This window comes from Pseudophryne corroboree, unplaced genomic scaffold (assembly GCF_028390025.1).
Source record: "Pseudophryne corroboree isolate aPseCor3 unplaced genomic scaffold, aPseCor3.hap2 scaffold_873, whole genome shotgun sequence".
In the NCBI taxonomy this organism is placed as follows: domain Eukaryota; kingdom Metazoa; phylum Chordata; class Amphibia; order Anura; family Myobatrachidae; genus Pseudophryne; species Pseudophryne corroboree.
The window spans coordinates 93,875-109,818 of record NW_026970452.1 but is presented as its reverse complement, the minus strand read 5'-3'; the positions used below and the strand labels follow the sequence as shown (position 1 = coordinate 109,818).

At 49.7% G+C, this 15,944-nt stretch overlaps 22 non-coding genes across 22 annotated transcripts; 3 read left to right on the top strand and 19 right to left on the bottom strand.

Moving 5' to 3' along the window:
* Window positions 1-150: 150 nt before the first annotated feature.
* Window positions 151-313, bottom strand: LOC135043677 (U1 spliceosomal RNA). Its single transcript, XR_010236502.1, has one exon. It is a non-coding gene; the product is annotated as a U1 spliceosomal RNA (small nuclear RNA).
* A 149-nt stretch (window positions 314-462) lies between these two features.
* Window positions 463-627, bottom strand: LOC135043573 (U1 spliceosomal RNA). The gene has a single exon (XR_010236408.1). It is a non-coding gene; the product is annotated as a U1 spliceosomal RNA (small nuclear RNA).
* A 671-nt stretch (window positions 628-1,298) lies between these two features.
* Window positions 1,299-1,461, bottom strand: LOC135043589 (U1 spliceosomal RNA). Its single transcript, XR_010236422.1, has one exon. It is a non-coding gene; the product is annotated as a U1 spliceosomal RNA (small nuclear RNA).
* Window positions 1,462-1,613: 152 nt separating this feature from the next.
* Window positions 1,614-1,777, bottom strand: LOC135043667 (U1 spliceosomal RNA). Its single transcript, XR_010236492.1, has one exon. It is a non-coding gene; the product is annotated as a U1 spliceosomal RNA (small nuclear RNA).
* Window positions 1,778-2,451: 674 nt separating this feature from the next.
* LOC135043674 (U1 spliceosomal RNA) lies at window positions 2,452-2,614 on the bottom strand. Its single transcript, XR_010236499.1, has one exon. It is a non-coding gene; the product is annotated as a U1 spliceosomal RNA (small nuclear RNA).
* Window positions 2,615-2,766: 152 nt separating this feature from the next.
* On the bottom strand, window positions 2,767-2,930 carry LOC135043654 (U1 spliceosomal RNA). Its single transcript, XR_010236480.1, has one exon. It is a non-coding gene; the product is annotated as a U1 spliceosomal RNA (small nuclear RNA).
* Window positions 2,931-3,604: 674 nt separating this feature from the next.
* On the bottom strand, window positions 3,605-3,767 carry LOC135043574 (U1 spliceosomal RNA). The gene has a single exon (XR_010236409.1). It is a non-coding gene; the product is annotated as a U1 spliceosomal RNA (small nuclear RNA).
* Window positions 3,768-3,919: 152 nt separating this feature from the next.
* On the bottom strand, window positions 3,920-4,083 carry LOC135043653 (U1 spliceosomal RNA). The gene has a single exon (XR_010236479.1). It is a non-coding gene; the product is annotated as a U1 spliceosomal RNA (small nuclear RNA).
* Window positions 4,084-4,757: 674 nt separating this feature from the next.
* LOC135043676 (U1 spliceosomal RNA) lies at window positions 4,758-4,920 on the bottom strand. Its single transcript, XR_010236501.1, has one exon. It is a non-coding gene; the product is annotated as a U1 spliceosomal RNA (small nuclear RNA).
* A 149-nt stretch (window positions 4,921-5,069) lies between these two features.
* LOC135043572 (U1 spliceosomal RNA) lies at window positions 5,070-5,234 on the bottom strand. Its single transcript, XR_010236407.1, has one exon. It is a non-coding gene; the product is annotated as a U1 spliceosomal RNA (small nuclear RNA).
* Window positions 5,235-5,904: 670 nt separating this feature from the next.
* On the bottom strand, window positions 5,905-6,067 carry LOC135043673 (U1 spliceosomal RNA). Its single transcript, XR_010236498.1, has one exon. It is a non-coding gene; the product is annotated as a U1 spliceosomal RNA (small nuclear RNA).
* Window positions 6,068-6,219: 152 nt separating this feature from the next.
* Window positions 6,220-6,383, bottom strand: LOC135043652 (U1 spliceosomal RNA). The gene has a single exon (XR_010236478.1). It is a non-coding gene; the product is annotated as a U1 spliceosomal RNA (small nuclear RNA).
* Window positions 6,384-7,355: 972 nt separating this feature from the next.
* On the bottom strand, window positions 7,356-7,519 carry LOC135043582 (U1 spliceosomal RNA). The gene has a single exon (XR_010236416.1). It is a non-coding gene; the product is annotated as a U1 spliceosomal RNA (small nuclear RNA).
* Window positions 7,520-8,193: 674 nt separating this feature from the next.
* Window positions 8,194-8,356, bottom strand: LOC135043601 (U1 spliceosomal RNA). Its single transcript, XR_010236430.1, has one exon. It is a non-coding gene; the product is annotated as a U1 spliceosomal RNA (small nuclear RNA).
* A 152-nt stretch (window positions 8,357-8,508) lies between these two features.
* LOC135043645 (U1 spliceosomal RNA) lies at window positions 8,509-8,672 on the bottom strand. The gene has a single exon (XR_010236471.1). It is a non-coding gene; the product is annotated as a U1 spliceosomal RNA (small nuclear RNA).
* A 671-nt stretch (window positions 8,673-9,343) lies between these two features.
* On the bottom strand, window positions 9,344-9,506 carry LOC135043671 (U1 spliceosomal RNA). The gene has a single exon (XR_010236496.1). It is a non-coding gene; the product is annotated as a U1 spliceosomal RNA (small nuclear RNA).
* Window positions 9,507-9,658: 152 nt separating this feature from the next.
* LOC135043571 (U1 spliceosomal RNA) lies at window positions 9,659-9,822 on the bottom strand. The gene has a single exon (XR_010236406.1). It is a non-coding gene; the product is annotated as a U1 spliceosomal RNA (small nuclear RNA).
* A 674-nt stretch (window positions 9,823-10,496) lies between these two features.
* LOC135043584 (U1 spliceosomal RNA) lies at window positions 10,497-10,659 on the bottom strand. Its single transcript, XR_010236418.1, has one exon. It is a non-coding gene; the product is annotated as a U1 spliceosomal RNA (small nuclear RNA).
* A 152-nt stretch (window positions 10,660-10,811) lies between these two features.
* On the bottom strand, window positions 10,812-10,975 carry LOC135043643 (U1 spliceosomal RNA). Its single transcript, XR_010236469.1, has one exon. It is a non-coding gene; the product is annotated as a U1 spliceosomal RNA (small nuclear RNA).
* A 144-nt stretch (window positions 10,976-11,119) lies between these two features.
* On the top strand, window positions 11,120-11,235 carry LOC135043617 (U5 spliceosomal RNA). The gene has a single exon (XR_010236443.1). It is a non-coding gene; the product is annotated as a U5 spliceosomal RNA (small nuclear RNA).
* A 270-nt stretch (window positions 11,236-11,505) lies between these two features.
* On the top strand, window positions 11,506-11,622 carry LOC135043633 (U5 spliceosomal RNA). The gene has a single exon (XR_010236459.1). It is a non-coding gene; the product is annotated as a U5 spliceosomal RNA (small nuclear RNA).
* Window positions 11,623-11,908: 286 nt separating this feature from the next.
* LOC135043632 (U5 spliceosomal RNA) lies at window positions 11,909-12,021 on the top strand. Its single transcript, XR_010236458.1, has one exon. It is a non-coding gene; the product is annotated as a U5 spliceosomal RNA (small nuclear RNA).
* The last annotated feature ends 3,923 nt before the right edge of the window (window positions 12,022-15,944 follow it).

Here is a 15,944-nt window from a genome sequence, read left to right as displayed (position 1 = left end):
TGTAGTTCGCATTGTGCGTTGGAAGGCACAAAGTAAGCAGAAAGGAGGAGAAGTCAGGATAGTGCGCAAGGGCATAGAAGGGAGCGGCTCAAGAAAAGAGAAGTGGAAACAGACAGCAAACTAGGCTGGAGAGAGACCTGAGACAAAGAGATCTGAATTATACGAGACCTGACCAGGGGAAACACAAATTATGCAGTCAAGTTTCCCACATTTGGGGAAATCGCAGGGGCAGCACACCCAGAGTGCAATGGGTGAGCCTTGCCCTGGGAGAAGCACCTTCATGATCATAGTATCTCACCTGGCAGGTAAGTAGGAGTTGGGCTAGAGCTGGGGAGGGTCGCTGCTCGGGCACCCCCCTGTCAAGTGAAGGAGATCCAACTGAGGCAGCACAAGGAAACTCTCGAAAGAAGAACAAGGCTAGAGGAAGATCTGAAACAAAGAAATCTGACTTTTACCAGAGATCAGAGGAAAACACAAACACAGTCCCCCACTACCAACAAATAAAGCAGTCACGTTTCCCACATTTGGGGAAATCACAGGGGTCAGCATACCCAGAATGCAATGAATGAACCTCACCCTGGGAGAGTAATCTTCATGACCATGGTATCTCCTATGCAAAATAAGTATGATTTGGGATAGGGCTGGGGAGGGCCGCTGCTCATGCACATCTCTGTCAAGTAAAGGAGATTCAACTGAGGCAGCACAAGGGAACTCTCATCTGGGGACAACAACTGCAGGGAGAACACATATTTTCAGATGAACATGGGAGGGCAGAAGGCTGCCTAATACTGAAGCACCCCCAAACAACAAACCAAATGCAACAACTAGTGCAAGCATTCCTGGGGGAAGTTCTGCAGAAGACGGATTTGCATACGGTGATGTCATCCAAGCAGTGGGTCAAAGTTGGCTTCAACCCTCATCTGCATATGAAAAGAGAAAAGGGGCGTGCAGGGCATGGCGGCCTTTTGCGGTGCTTGGATGACCCCTAGTTCGCATTAAACACCTCCACCCTCCTTCGGTGTGGGGCTCATGTTGACTATGCCCCAGCCCCTGAAGCATTCAAGCTGATTTCTTGCAGCAGCTGGGCACTGTAACAGCTCCAGAGCTGCTCTGTAAGGCAAATAAAAGGGTGTGGGCCCTGCAGCACTACCTGTAGTTCGCATTGTGCGTTGGAAGGCACAAAGTAAGCAGACGGGAGAAGTCAGGATAGTGCGCAAGGGCATAGAAGGGAGCGGCTCAAGAAAAGAGAAGTGGAAACAGACAGCAAACTAGGCTGGAGAGAGACCTGAGACAAAGAGATCTGAATTATACGAGAGCCGACCAGGGGAAACACAAATTATGCAGTCAAGTTTCCCACATTTGGGGAAATCGCAGGGGCAGCACAGCCAGAGTGCAATGGGTGAGCCTTGCCCTGGGAGAAGCACCTTCAAGATCATAGTATCTCACCTGGCAGGTAAATAGGAGTTGGGCTAGAGCTGGGGAGGGTCGCTGCTCGGGCACCCCCCTGTCAAGTGAAGGAGATCCAACTGAGGCAGCACAATGGAACTCTCGAAAGAAGAACAAGGCTAGAGGAAGATCTGAGACAAAGAAATCTGACTTTTACCAGAGCTGACCAGCGGAAAACACAAACACAGTCCCCCACTACCACAAATAATGCAGGCGAGTTTCCCACATTTGGGGAAATCACAGGGGTCAGCATACCCAGAATGCAATGAATGAACCTCACCCTGGGTGAACAATCTTCATGACCATGGTGTCTCCTATGCAAAATAAGTATGATTTGGGATAGGGCTGGGGAGGGCCGCTGCTCAGGCACATCTCTGTCAAGTAAAGGAAATTCAACTGAGGCAGCACAAGGGAACTCTCATCTGGGGACAACAACTGCAGGGAGAACACATATTTTCAGATGAACATGGGAGGGCAGAAGGCTGCCTAATACTGAAGCACCCCCAAACAACAAACCAAATGCAACAACTAGTGCAAGCATTCCTGGGGGAAGGCCTGCAGCAGATGGATTTGCATATGGTGATGTTATCCAAGCAGTGGGTCAAAGTTGGCTTCAACCCTCATCTGCATATGAAAAGAGAAAAGGGGCGTGCAGGGCATGGCGGCCTTTTGCGCTGCTTGGATGACCCCTAGATCGCATTAAACACCCCCACCCTCCTTTGGTGTGGGGCTCATGTTGGCCATGCCCCATCCCATGAAGCATTCAAGCTGATTTCTTGCAGCAGCTGGGCACTGTAACAGCTCCAGAGCTGCTCTGTAAGGCAAGTAAAAGGGTGTGGGCCCTGCAGCACTACCTGTAGTTTGCATTGTGCATTGGAAGGCACAAAGTAAGCAGACGGGAGGAGAAGTCAGGATAGTGCACAAGGGTATAGAAGGGAGGGGCTCAAGAAAAGAGAAGTGGAAACAGACAGCAAACTAGGCTGGAGAGAGACCTGAGACAAAGAGATCTGAATTATACGAGAGCCGACCAGGGGAAACACAAATTATGCAGTCAAGTTTCCCACATTTGGGGAAATTGCAGGGGCAGCACACCCAGAGTGCAATGGGTGAGCCTTGCCCTGGGAGAAGCACCTTCATGATCATAGTATCTCACCTGGCAGGTAAGTAGGAGTTGGGCTAGAGCTGGGGAGGGTCGCTGCTCGGGCACCCCCCTGTCAAGTGAAGGAGATCCAACTGAGGCAGCACAAAGGAACTCTCGAAAGAAGAACAAGGCTAGAGGAAGATCTGAGACAAAGAAATCTGACTTTTACCAGAGCTGACCAGAGGAAAGCACAAACACAGTCCACCACTACCACAAATAATGCAGTCGAGTTTCCCACATTTGGGGAAATCACAGGGGTCAGCATACCCAGAGTGCAATGAATGAACCGCACCCTGGGAGAACAATCTTCATAACAATGGTATCTCCTATGCAAAATAAGTATGATTTGGGATATGGCTGGGGAGGGCCGCTGCTCAGGCACATCTCTGTCAAGTAAAGGAGATTCAACTGAGGCAGCACAAGGGAACTCTCATCTGGGGACAACAACTGCAGGGAGAACACATATTTTCAGATGAACATGGGAGGGCAGAAGGCTGCCTAATACTGAAGCACCCCCAAACAACAAACCAAATGCAACAACTAGTGCAAGCATTCCTGGGGGAAGGCCTGCAGCAGATAGATTTGCATATGGTGATGTCATCCAAGCAGTGGGTCAAAGTTGGCTTCAACCCTCGTCTGCATATGAAAAGAGAAAAGGGGCGTGCAGGGCATGGTGGCCTTTTGCGGCACTTGGCTGACCCCTAGTTTGCATTAAACACCTCCACCCTCCTTCGGTGTGGGGCTCATGTTGGCTATGCCCCAGCCCCTGAAGCATTCAAGCTGATTTCTTGCAGCAGCTGGGCACTGTAACAGCTCCAGAGCTGCTCTGTAAGGCAAGTAAAAGGGTGTGGGCCCTGCAGCACTACCTGTAGTTCGCATTGTGCGTTGGAAGGCACAAAGTAAGCAGAAAGGAGGAGAAGTCAGGATAGTGCGCAAGGGCATAGAAGGGAGCGGCTCAAGAAAAGAGAAGTGGAAACAGACAGCAAACTAGGCTGGAGAGAGACCTGAGACAAAGATATCTGAATTATACGAGACCTGACCAGGGGAAACACAAATTATGCAGTCAAGTTTCCCACATTTGGGGAAATCGCAGGAGCAGCACACCCAGAGTGCAATGGGTGAGCCTTGCCCTTGGAGAAGCACCTTCATGATCATAGTATCTCACCTGGCAGGTAAGTAGGAGTTGGGCTAGAGCTGGGGAGGGTCGCTGCTCGGGCACCCCCCTGTCAAGTGAAGGAGATCCAACTGAGGCAGCACAAAGGAACTCTCGAAAGAAGAACAAGGCTAGAGGAAGATCTGAGACAAAGAAATCTGACTTTTACCAGAGCTGACCAGAGGAAAGCACAAACACAGTCCACCACTACCACAAATAATGCAGTCGAGTTTCCCACATTTGGGGAAATCACAGGGGTCAGCATACCCAGAGTGCAATGAATGAACCGCACCCTGGGAGAACAATCTTCATAACAATGGTATCTCCTATGCAAAATAAGTATGATTTGGGATATGGCTGGGGAGGGCCGCTGCTCAGGCACATCTCTGTCAAGTAAAGGAGATTCAACTGAGGCAGCACAAGGGAACTCTCATCTGGGGACAACAACTGCAGGGAGAACACATATTTTCAGATGAACATGGGAGGGCAGAAGGCTGCCTAATACTGAAGCACCCCCAAACAACAAACCAAATGCAACAACTAGTGCAAGCATTCCTGGGGGAAGGCCTGCAGCAGATAGATTTGCATATGGTGATGTCATCCAAGCAGTGGGTCAAAGTTGGCTTCAACCCTCGTCTGCATATGAAAAGAGAAAAGGGGCGTGCAGGGCATGGTGGCCTTTTGCAGCACTTGGCTGACCCCTAGTTTGCATTAAACACCTCCACCCTCCTTCGGTGTGGGGCTCATGTTGGCTATGCCCCAGCCCCTGAAGCATTCAAGCTGATTTCTTGCAGCAGCTGGGCACTGTAACAGCTCCAGAGCTGCTCTGTAAGGCAAGTAAAAGGGTGTGGGCCCTGCAGCACTACCTGTAGTTCGCATTGTGCGTTGGAAGGCACAAAGTAAGCAGAAAGGAGGAGAAGTCAGGATAGTGCGCAAGGGCATAGAAGGGAGCGGCTCAAGAAAAGAGAAGTGGAAACAGACAGCAAACTAGGCTGGAGAGAGACCTGAGACAAAGAGATCTGAATTATACGAGACCTGACCAGGGGAAACACAAATTATGCAGTCAAGTTTCCCACATTTGGGGAAATCGCAGGGGCAGCACACCCAGAGTGCAATGGGTGAGCCTTGCCCTGGGAGAAGCACCTTCATGATCATAGTATCTCACCTGGCAGGTAAGTAGGAGTTGGGCTAGAGCTGGGGAGGGTCGCTGCTCGGGCACCCCCCTGTCAAGTGAAGGAGATCCAACTGAGGCAGCACAAGGAAACTCTCGAAAGAAGAACAAGGCTAGAGGAAGATCTGAAACAAAGAAATCTGACTTTTACCAGAGATCAGAGGAAAACACAAACACAGTCCCCCACTACCAACAAATAAAGCAGTCACGTTTCCCACATTTGGGGAAATCACAGGGGTCAGCATACCCAGAATGCAATGAATGAACCTCACCCTGGGAGAGTAATCTTCATGACCATGGTATCTCCTATGCAAAATAAGTATGATTTGGGATAGGGCTGGGGAGGGCCGCTGCTCATGCACATCTCTGTCAAGTAAAGGAGATTCAACTGAGGCAGCACAAGGGAACTCTCATCTGGGGACAACAACTGCAGGGAGAACACATATTTTCAGATGAACAAGGGAGGGCAGAAGGCTGCCTAATACTGAAGCACCCCCAAACAACAAACCAAATGCAACAACTAGTGCAAGCATTCCTGGGGGAAGTTCTGCAGAAGACGGATTTGCATACGGTGATGTCATCCAAGCAGTGGGTCAAAGTTGGCTTCAACCCTCATCTGCATATGAAAAGAGAAAAGGGGCGTGCAGGGCATGGCGGCCTTTTGCGGTGCTTGGATGACCCCTAGTTCGCATTAAACACCCCACCCTCCTTTGGTGTGGGGCTCATGTTGGCCATGCCCCATCCCCTGAAGCATTCAAGCTGATTTATTGCAGCAGCTGGGCACTGTAACAGCTCCAGAGCAGCTCTGAACGGCAAGTAAAAGGGTGTGGGCCCTGCAGCACTACCTGTAGTTTGCATTGTGCATTGGAAGGCACAAAGTAAGCAGACGGGAGAAGTCAGGATAGTGCGCAAGGGCATAGAAGGGAGCGGCTCAAGAAAAGAGAAGTTGAAACAGACAGCAAACTAGGCTGGAGAGAGACCTGAGACAAAGAGATCTGAATTATACGAGAGCCGACCAGGGGAAACACAAATTATGCAGTCAAGTTTCCCACATTTGGGGAAATCGCAGGAGCAGCACACCCAGAGTGCAATGGGTGAGCCTTGCCCTGGGAGAAGCACCTACATGATCATAGTATCTCACCTGCCAGGTAAGTAGAAGTTGGGCTAGAGCTGGGGAGGGTCGCTGCTCGGGTACCCCCCTGTCAAGTGAAGGAGATCCAACTGAGGCAGCACAAGGGAACTCTCGAAAGAAGAACAAGGCTAGAGGAAGATCTGAGACAAATAAATCTGACTTTTACCAGAGCTGACCAGAGGAAAGCACAAACACAGTCCCCCACTACCACAAATAAAGCAGTCGAGTTTCCCACATTTGGGGAAATCACAGGGGTCAGCATACCCAGAATGCAATGAATGAACCTCACCGTGGGAGAACAATCTTCATGACCATGGTATCTCCTATGCAAAATAAGTATGATTTGGGATAGGGCTGGGGAGGGCCGCTGCTCAGGCACATCTCTGTCAAGTAAAGGAGATTCAACTGAGGCAGCACAAGGGAACTCTCATCTGGGGACAACAACTGCAGGGAGAACACATATTTTCAGATGAACATGGGAGGGCAGAAGGCTGCCTAATACTGAAGCACCCCCAAACAACAAACCAAATGCATCAACTAGTGCAAGCATTCCTGGGGGAAGGCCTGCAGCAGATGGATTTGCATACGGTGATGTCATCCAAGCAGTGGGTCAAAGTTGGCTTCAACCCTCGTCTGCATATGAAAAGAGAAAAGGGGCGTGCAGGGCATGGCGGCCTTTTGCGGCGCTTGGATGACCCCTAGTTCGCATTAAACACCTCCACCCTCCTTCGGTGTGGGGCTCATGTTGGCTATGCCCCAGCCCCTGAAGCATTCAAGCTGATTTCTTGCAGCAGCTGGGCACTGTAACAGCTCCAGAGCTGCTCTGTACGGCAAGTAAAAGGGTGTGGGCCCTGCAGCACTACCTGTAGTTTGCATTGTGCATTGGAAGGCACAAAGTAAGCAGACAGGAGGAGAAGTCAGGATAGTGCACAAGGGTATAAAAGGGAGGGGCTCATGAAAAAAGAAGTGGAAACAGACAGCAAACTAGGCTGGAGAGAGACCTGAGAAAAAGAGATCTGAATTATACGAGAGCCGACCAGGGGAAACACAAATTATGCAGTCAAGCTTCCCACATTTGGGGAAATCAGAGTGCAATGGGTGAGCCTTGCCCTGGGAGAAGCACCTTCATGATCATAGTATCTCACCTGGCAGGTAAGTAGGAGTTGGGCTAGAGCTGGGGAGGGTCGCTGCTCGGGCACCCCCCTGTCAAGTGAAAGAGATCCAACTGAGGCAGCACAAGGAAACTCTCGAAAGAAGAACAAGGCTAGAGGAAGATCTGAGACAAATAAATCTGACTTTTACCAGAGCTGACCAGAGGAAAGCACAAACACAGTCCCCCACTACCACAAATAATGCAGTCGAGTTTCCCACATTTGGGGAAATCACAGGGGTCAGCATACCCAGAATGCAATGAATGAACCTCACCCTGGGAGAACAATCTTCATGACCATGGTATCTCCTATGCAAAATAAGTATGATTTGGGATAGGGCTGGGGAGGGCCGCTGCTCAGGCACATCTCTGTCAAGTAAAGGAGATTCAACTGAGGCAGCACAAGGGAACTCTCATCTGGGGACAACAACTGCAGGGAGAACACATATTTTCAGATGAACATGGGAGGGCAGAAGGCTGCCTAATACTGAAGCACCCCCAAACAACAAACCAAATGCAACAACTAGTGCAAGCATTCCTGGGGGAAGGCCTGCAGCAGATGGATTTGCATACGGTGATGTCATCCAAGCAGTGGGTCAAAGTTGGCTTCAACCCTCGTCTGCATATGAAAAGAGAAAAGGGGCGTGCAGGGCATGGCGGCCTTTTGCGGTGCTTGGATTACCCCTAGTTCACATTAAACACCTCCACCCTCCTTCGGTGTGGGGCTCATGTTGGCTGTGCCCCAGCCCCTGAAGCATTCAAGCTGATTTCTTGCAGTAGCTGGGCACTGTAACAGCTCCAGAGCTGCTCTGTACGGCAAGTTAAAGGGTGTGGGCCCTACAGCACTACCTGTAGTTTGCATTGTGCATTGGAAGGCACAAAGTAAGCAGACAGGAGGAGAAGTCAGGATAGTGCACAAGGGTATAAAAGGGAGGGGCTCATGAAAAAAGAAGTGGAAACAGACAGCAAACTAGGCTGGAGAGAGACCTGAGACAAAGAGATCTGAATTATACGAGAGCCGACCAGGGGAAACACAAATTATGCAGTCAAGCTTCCCACATTTGGGGAAATCGCAGGGGCACCACACCCAGAGTGCAATGGGTGAGCCTTGCCCTGGGAGAAGATCCTTCATGATCATAGTATCTCACCTGGCAAGTAAGTAGGAGTTGGGCTAGAGCTGGGGAGGGTCGCTGCTCGGGCACCCCCCTGTCAAGTTAAAGAGATCCAACTGAGGCAGCACAAGGGAACTCTCGAAAGAAGAACAAGGCTAGAGGAAGATCTGAGACAAAGAAATCTGACTTTTACCAGAGCTGTCCAGAGGAAAGCACAAACACAGTCCCCCACTACCACAAATAATGCAGTCGAGTTTCCCACATTTGGGGAAATCACAGGGGTCAGCATACCCAGAATGCAATGAATGAACCTCACCCTGGGAGAACAATCTTCATGACCATGGTATCGCCTATGCAAAATAAGTATGATTTGGGATAGGGTTGGGGAGGGCCGCTGCTCAGGCACATCTCTGTCAAGTAAAGGAGATTCAACTGAGGCAGCACAAGGGAACTCTCATCTGGGGACAACAACTGCAGGGAGAACACATATTTTCAGATAAACATGGGAGGGCAGAAGGCTGCCTAATACTGAAGCACCCCCAAACAACAAACCAAATGCAACAACTAGTACAAGCATTCCTGGGGGAAGGCTTGCAGCAGATGGATTTGCATATAGTGATGTCATCCAAGCAGTGGGTCAAAGTTGGCTTCAACCCTCGTCTGCATATGAAAAGAGAAAAGGGGCGTGCAGGGCATGGCAGCCTTTTGCGGCGCTTGGATGACCCCTAGTTCGCATTAAACACCTCCACCCTCCTTCGGTGTGGGGCTCATGTTGGCTATGCCCCAGCCCCTGAAGCATTCAAGCTGATTTCTTGCAGCAGCTGGGCACTGTAACAGCTCCAGAGCTGCTCTGAACGGCAAGTAAAAGGGTGTGGGCCCTGCAGCACTACCTGTAGTTTGCATTGTGCATTGGAAGGCACAAAGTAAGCAGACGGGAGAAGTCAGGATAGTGCGCAAGGGCATAGAAGGGAGCGGCTTAAGAAAAGAGAAGTTGAAACAGACAGCAAACTAGGCTGGAGAGAGACCTGAGACAAAGAGATCTGAATTATACGAGAGCCGACCAGGGGAAACACAAATTATGCAGTCAAGTTTCCCACATTTGGGGAAATCGCAGGAGCAGCACACCCAGAGTGCAATGGGTGAGCCTTGCCCTGGGAGAAGCACCTACATGATCATAGTATCTCACCTGCCAGGTAAGTAGAAGTTGGGCTAGAGCTGGGGAGGGTCGCTGCTCGGGTACCCCCCTGTCAAGTGAAGGAGATTCAACTGAGGCAGCACAAGGGAACTCTCGAAAGAAGAACAAGGCTAGAGGAAGATCTGAGACAAATAAATCTGACTTTTACCAGAGCTGACCAGAGGAAAGCACAAACACAGTCCCCCACTACCACAAATAATGCAGTCGAGTTTCCCACATTTGGGGAAATCACAGGGGTCAGCATACCCAGAATGCAATGAATGAACCTCACCCTGGGAGAACAATCTTCATGACCATGGTATCTCCTATGCAAAATAAGTATGATTTGGGATAGGGCTGGGGAGGGCCGCTGCTCAGGCACATCTCTGTCAAGTAAAGGAGATTCAACTGAGGCAGCACAAGGGAACTCTCATCTGGGGACAACAACTGCAGGGAGAACACATATTTTCAGATGAACATGGGAGGGCAGAAGGCTGCCTAATAATGAAGCACCCCCAAACAACAAACCAAATGCAACAACTAGTGCAAGCATTCCTGGGGGAAGGCCTGCAGCAGATGGATTTGCATACGGTGATGTCATCCAAGCAGTGGGTCAAAGTTGGCTTCAACCCTCGTCTGCATATGAAAAGAGAAAAGGGGCGTGCAGGGCATAGCGGCCTTTTGCGGCGCTTGGATGACCCCTAGTTCGCATTAAACACCTCCACCCTCCTTCGGTGTGGGGCTCATGTTGGCTATGCCCCAGCCCCTGAAGCATTCAAGCTGATTTCTTGCAGCAGCTGGGCACTGTAACAGCTCCAGAGCTGCTCTGTACGGCAAGTAAAAGGGAGTGGGCCCTGCAGCACTACCTGTAGTTTGCATTGTGCATTGGAAGGCACAAAATAAGCAGACAAGAGGAGAAGTCAGGATAGTGCACAAGGGTATAAAAGGGAGGGGCTCATGAAAAAAGAAGTGGAAACAGACAGCAAACTAGGCTGGAGAGAGACCTGAGACAAAGAGATCTGAATTATACGAGAGCCGACCAGGGGAAACACAAATTATGCAGTCAAGCTTCCCACATTTGGGGAAATCGCAGGGGCACCACACCCAGAGTGCAATGGGTGAGCCTTGCCCTGGGAGAAGCACCTTCATGATCATAGTATCTCACCTGGCAGGTAAGTAGGAGTTGGGCTAGAGCTGGGGAGGGTCGCTACTCGGGCACCCCCCTGTCAAGTGAAAGAGATCCAACTGAGGCAGCACAAGGGAACTCTCAAAAGAAGAACAAGGCTAGAGGAAGATCTGAGACAAATAAATCTGACTTTTACCAGAGCTGACTAGAGGAAAGCACAAACACAGTCCCCCACTACCACAAATAATGCAGTCGAGTTTCCCACATTTGGGGAAATCACAGGGGTCAGCATACCCAGAATGCAATGAATGAACCTCACCCTGGGAGAACAATCTTCATGACCATGGTATCGCCTATGCAAAATAAGTATGATTTGGGATAAGGCTGGGGAGGGCCGCTGCTCAGGCACATCTCTGTCAAGTAAAGGAGATTCAGCTGAGGCAGCACAAGGGAACTCTCATCTGGGGACAACAACTGCAGGGAGAACACATATTTTCAGATAAAAATCTTGGTCATGCTCTGGTTTCTCTTCAGAACGAACAAATCTTTCGCCTCTTACTAAAGATTTCCGTGGAGAGGAGCAAAACCGAGTTTTATCTCAATTTTTGCATGCCCCATCTTTTTGGGGTTTCTTTTACCGGTTTAAAGATAGAATGAGTGTGCTTTAATGTAAGCTCATTTGCATAGAAATGACAGTAAATGTTTATTTATGTTCAAACAGAACTTTCTTGACCATGCTACTTGCTTTAAAGATCTGGGAGCACATGGAATACAGTACAAACCATGCTTATAGCAAGGAGAAGCCAGGTGAGAAATCTGCTTTCTTTCAAATTGGGCGCTCACTTTGATCTGAATGAGGACTGCTGGCACAGCACTCAGGCGACAGGTGGAATCTTGGTCATGCTCTGGTTTCTCTTCAGAATGAACAAATCTTTCGCCTTTTATTAAAGATTATCCGTGGAGAGGAGCAAAACTGAGTTTTATCTCAATTTTTGCATGCCCCATATTATTGGGGTTTCTTTTATCAGTTTAAAGACAGAACAAGTGTGCTTTCTTGTTAGCTTTAATGTAAGTTTATTTGCATAACAATGACAATAAATGTCTGTTTCTTTTCAAGCAGAACTTTCTTGACCATACTAATTGCTTGAAAGATCTGGGAGCACATGGAAAAGAGTACAAACCATGTTTATAGCAAGGGGAAGCCTGGTGAGAAATCTGCTTTCTTTCTTTCAAATTGGGTGCTCACTTTGAGCTGAATGAGGACTGCTGGCATGGCACTCAGGCGACAGGTGGAATCTTGGTCATGCTCTGGTTTCTCTTCAGAACGAACAAATCTTTCGCCTTTTACTAAAGATTTCCGTGGAGAGGAGCAAAACTGAGTTTTATCTCAATTTTTGCATGCCCCATATCATACCTCCCAACTGTCCCGATTTTCGCGGGACAGTCCCGTTTTTTGGGGACTGTCCCGCTGTCCCACCTGCGGGCCGCAGTGTCCCGCGGTGGGGAGGACAGTTGGGAGGCTCTGTCTGTCGCTGCCCTGCTTAGCAGAGCAGCGGTGAATAGTCGCTGTGCGCACAGCGTCTATTCACTGAAGTCAGAGGGAGAGGTGGCATGCCAGCGGCTCACAGAGCGCTGGGCATGCCCCCTCAGTGCCGAAAACGGGGGCGTGACTCGCGATCGCGGGTCCTCCCGCGAAGCCATGCCCCTTTTTACTTAGGCCACGCCCTTTTTGGGAGCGCGTGCGACTTCGCCGCGCGTGTGTCCCTCTTTGCGAGCCGACAAAGTTGGGAGGTATGCCCATATTATTGGGGTTTCTTTTATCAGTTTAAAGACAGAACGAGTGTGCTTTCTGGTTAGCTTTAATGTAAGTTTATTTGCATAACAATGACAGTAAATGTTTGTTTCTTTTCAAACAGAACTTTCTTGACCATGCTACTTGCTTGAAAGATCTGGGAGCACATGGAAAACAGTACAAACCATGCAGTATCACAAGAGCCTTTATTTGATCTTTCATGAAGATAGAGCAGAATTGAGGACACGTCAACAATTTCTGCCGAAGGTGGTTCATCTTTCCACATGGTGCCTTTGGCCACTGACACCTTCGTTGAGTCAAAGTCTCTGGCTGTGGTCAGAACTTTGAAAATTTATGTCACCAGAACGGTTCAGATTAGGAAAACAGAGGCTCTGTTTGTCCTGTATGCTCCCAACAGGATTGGGTGTCCTGCTTCCATGTAGACCATTATGCGCTGGATCTGTGGTAAGATTCAGCATGCTCATTCCATGGCAGGATTGCCGTTACTGAATTAGGTGAAGACCCATTCTACTAGAAAGGTGGGTTCATCCTGGGCAGCTGGTCGGGGAGTCTCGGCATTGCAACTTTGCCGAGCAGCTATTTAGTAAACACTTTTGCTAAGTTTTACAAGTTTGATACCTTGGCCGATGATAACTTCAAGTTGGGTAATTCGGTGCTGCAGAGTCGTACGCACTCTTCCACCCGTTCAAGAGCTTTGGTATAACCCCATGGTTCTTAATGTGACCCCAGCATCCTCTAGGTCGTATGAGAAAATAGGATTTTAATACCTACCGGTAAATCCTTTTCTCTTAGTCTGTAGAGGATGCTGGGCACCCGTCCCAGTCCATACTGTGTCTGCAGTTATTACTTGTGGTTATACACATGTTGTGTTATGGTTCTGGTCAGCTTTTTGCTGCAATTATTCATGCCGTTGGCTTGTGTTCTGTTGAATGCCACGTTCTGCGGCATGCTTAAGGTGTGAGCTGGTAAGATGCTCACCTTAGTTTAACAATAAATCCTTTCCTCGAAATGTCCATCTCCATGGGCACAGTTCCTATAACTGGAGTCTGGAGGAGGGGCATAGAGGGAGGAGCCAGTTCACACCCTTTGATAGTCTTAAAGTGCCCATGTCTCTTGCGGATCCCGTCTATACCCCATGGTTCTTAATGTGACCCCAGCATCCTCTACGGACTAAGAGAAAAGGATGCCCTTGCGCACTATCCTGACTTCTCCTCCCGTCTGCTTACTTTGTGCCTTCCAACGCACAATGCAAACTACAGGTGGTGCTGCAGGGCCCACACCCTTTTACTTGCCTTACAGAACAGCTCTGGAGCTGTTACAGTGCCCAGCTGCTGCAAGAAATCAGCTTGAATGCTTCAGGGGATGGGGCATGGCCAACATGAGCCCCACACCAAAGGAGGGTGGGGGTGTTTAATGAGAACTAGGGGTCATCCAAGCACTGCAAAAGGCCGCCATGCCCTGCACGCCCCTTTTCTCTTTTCATATGCAGATGAGGGTTCCAGCCAACTTTGGCCCACTGCTTGAATAACATCACTGTATGCAAATCCGTCTGCTGCAGACCTTCCCCCAGGAAGGCTTGTACTAGATGTTGCATATGGTTTGATATTTGATGGTGCTTCAGTATTAGGCAGCCTTCCGCCCTCCCATGTTCATCTGAAAAGATGTGGTCTCCCTGCAGTTGTTGTCCCCAGACGAGAGTTCCCTTGTGCTTCCTCAGTTGAATCTCCTTAACTTGACGGGGGAGGGGCTGCCCGAGCAGCCACCCTCCCCAGCCCTATCCCAACTCATACTTATTTTGCATATGTGATCTCTTGATCATGAAGATTGTTCTCACAGGGTGAGGTTCATCCATTATATTTTAAAATAGGAAGGTACAAATTACATATTTGAATTGCATTTATGTGCTGGATTCAAATGTCCCCCCCCCCTTCCTTTCTCAATTGTGCCCGTCAGCAGCTATTCTAAGGTTGCTGCCAATGGGTGTGACACATTAATTTCTTCTGTGGGGTACACTGGACTCCACAAGGATTCACATTGGGGTGTACAGTAGGATCTTGATCTGAGGCACCAACCGGCTCAAAGCTTTTGACTGTTCCCAAGATGCTCAGTGCATTCTCCTCTATAACCCCGCTTCCATGAACAGGGAGCTCAGTTTGTAGTTGGTGCCTTCAGTAGCAGGCCACTTAACAGGGGCCTGCCTCAGGCAGCCTATTCTTAGCTATAAATTTTGACAAGAAAAGAAGAACTTGTTTTATGAGAATCTACAAGGGCTGCAGCAGGCTAGGTCTAATAGACATCTTTACTGCAGCTTCATCACTCCCAGCGGCGCTGTATACTCCCGTGCCCTGGTTGCTGGGTCACTGCAGCGGAGGGTCCGGTTTCATCCTAAGGTCAGTCACACACACACCACCCTTCCGGATCACGAGGCCGCTGATGAAGGGGAGCGTGGCCGTAGGGGGTGGACCGTGTGCGCACTGGCGTGGACACTGATTACTGGGCAGCCGCTCCACTAGCCACCAGGTACAGTTAAGGAGCACAGGTCTGGGGGTTTTTCTCCTATATTAACCCAATTTTGTACTGCCCGCAGCGCATTGTGATAGGTAATAGGGCCTGATTCAGGTTGGATTGCAATCACAATAAGCGATCCAACTGCAAAAATTGCTAAGAGCATACGCATGTGCCTGCATTTTCTGCGGCACCCCGCAGAGAATGCGATCGCCTCTGCCTGTCAATCGGGGCGGGGGGGGATAGGTGGGTCAGCAACACTCCATTTCCAAGTCAGGGATGGAGCGGTGCGGGGGCAAGGCTTCAAAATGGGGTCTGCAACGGAGTAGACACAGGGGGCGTGGTCACAGCGGCTGTATGACATCACATTCAGCCGCTGTGATCACAAAAATGGTGGCGGCTTCCTGCGCGCACATACAGTCTGCACCAGCAGGAGGCTACACCATTTTTTATGATCACGCTGAACTGCAGTGCGACTGCAATTACAGCATGGTCAAGAAGGGAGGCGTCATGCTGGGTGGCCATGCCCTTTCACTGTGCAGGAGCCAGCATCGCTCACACACTAGTCCCCGGGTGCAGCCCCCAACCCCCGGGACACCCGGAGCAACAAAATGTAGATTCAGGCCACCAGGCCACGCCCCTACCTATGAAACCATGCCTCCTTTTTACCATTGCGCTGCTTATCTGCGCGCACTGCATTACAATCTCCCTCGCCACCTCTCTGGGTGTCACCAGTGATAGTGACACCTCTGCCATGCTTGTAGCAGCTGGTCCTAAGATCTACGCCTCAAGCCCTGAGTGTTTGCCCTTGTGACTTGTTGATCATCATAGCGAAGCAGATGCTTACAGAAAACTGCAGGGGCTTAGATTGAAAATAAAAAAATTGATTGGTATAAGGTAGAGAGGAGCGGGTTCGGTTCTCCGAGAACCGAATTCCCCACGAACTCCACGTTGTTTACACTGGTCCGAGGCAGGCTCGGTTGTTCCCGCCTGACTCGCAAAACCTGAACAAGGGAAAATG